The sequence below is a fragment of the Myotis davidii genome, unplaced genomic scaffold (genome assembly GCF_000327345.1).
Source record: "Myotis davidii unplaced genomic scaffold, ASM32734v1 scaffold116, whole genome shotgun sequence".
NCBI lineage: Eukaryota > Metazoa > Chordata > Mammalia > Chiroptera > Vespertilionidae > Myotis > Myotis davidii.
In genome coordinates, this window is record NW_006290632.1 from 2642231 (window position 1) to 2643966 (window position 1736).

The 1736-nt window shown below is 45.6% G+C and overlaps 1 pseudogene; it reads left to right on the forward strand.

Annotated features, from left to right (window-relative positions):
* Window positions 1-26: 26 nt before the first annotated feature.
* On the forward strand, window positions 27-383 carry LOC102764542 (annotated as a pseudogene).
* Window positions 384-1736: the final 1353 nt, after the last annotated feature.

Consider the following 1736-nt stretch of genomic DNA (forward strand, 5'->3'; position numbering starts at 1 on the left):
GTGCTCTTTGGTCTCCGCGGCAGAAGCAAGATGACAAAGGGGACGTCCTCGTTCAGCAAGCGCTGCAACAAGAGGGCAACAAGAGGCACACGCTGTGCCACCGCTGGGGCTCCAAGGCCTAGCACCTGCAGAAGTCCACCTGCGGCAAGTGCCGCTACCCCGCCAAGCGCAAGAGGAAGTATGACTGGAGTGCCAAGGCTAAACGACAGGACACAACCGGTCGCATGCGGCACCTGAAAATCGTGTACCGCAGGTTCAGGCATGAATTCTGTGAAGGAACAACTCCTAAACTCAAGAGGGCAGCTGTTGCCGCATCCAGTTCATCTTAAGGATTTCAGTGATTAGTCGCGCAATAAATCTGGGTTTTCAATAAAAAATAAAAAGAATATGAGTATGGTCCAATCGGCGTGGCTCAGAGCTTGAGCATCCACCTATGAACCAGGAAGTCACAGTTCGATTCCCAGTCAGGGCACATGCCAGGGCTGCAGGTTCAATCCCCTTTAGAGGGTGTGCAGGAAACAGTCAATCGATTATCTTTCTCTCATCACTGATATTTCTATCTCTCTCCCTCTCCCTTTCTCTCTGAATTCAATAAAAAACAATCAGCCCAGTGGGTGTAGCTCAGTGGTTGAGCAGTCAACCCATGTACCAAAAGGTGGCTGATTCGATGAGCACTCATATGAATGTCAACTGATTTCTCAACAGAAACTTTGCAAGCCAGAAGGAAGTGGCAAGAAAGATTCAGAGTGATGTATAGCAAGGACCTACAGTCAAGATTACGCTATCCAGCCCTGACCGGTTTGGCTCAGTGGATAGAGCGTCGGCCTGCGGACTGAAAGGTCCCAGGTTCGATTCCCGACAAGGGCCTGTACCTTGGTTGTGGGCACATCCCCAGTAGGAGGTGTGCAGGAGGCAGCTAATTGATGTTTCTCTCTCATCGATGTTTCTAACTCTCTATTCCTCTCCCTTCCTTTCTGTAAAAAATCAATAAAATATGTATATAAAAAAAAGATTACTCTCTCCAGCAAAGCTATCATTTTGAATTGAAGGTCAGATAAAGAGCCTCACAGACAAGAAAAAGCTAAAGGAGCTCATCACCATCAAACCAGTATTACATGAAATGTTGAAGGGCATTCTCTTTTTTTCTTTTTCTTAAATATATTTTATTGATTATTTTTTACAGAGAGGAAGGGAGAGGGATAGAGAGTTAGAAACATCGATCAGCTGCCTCCTGCACACCCCCTACTGGGGATGAGCCTGCAACCAAGGTACATGCCCTTGACCGAAATCGAACCTGGGACCCTTTAGTCCCCAGGCCGACACTCTATCCAGTGAGCCAAACCAGATAGGGCAAAGGACATTCTTGAAGAAGAACAGCAACAACAATAAAATAGCAATAAATACATATCAATCAACATTTGAAATCAATAAACAAACAAGGAGTCTAATAAACAAAATAAACCGATGAATACAATAGAACCAGTGGCATGGAAACATGGTACAGACAGATGAATCTCAGAGGAAAGGGGGGAGGAGTCATTGGGAAGAGATTAACCAAAAAATTTATATGCATATATGCGTTTGCTATGGTCACAGACAATAAGGTGGAGGGGGCCTAGAGCACGACATGAGCTGGATGGAGGGTGGCAATGGGGAAGGGGGGAGAAGGACATCTGTAAGACTCTCAACAATAAAGATTTCTTGTAAAAAGAATGTGACAGACTGTCAAACTACAG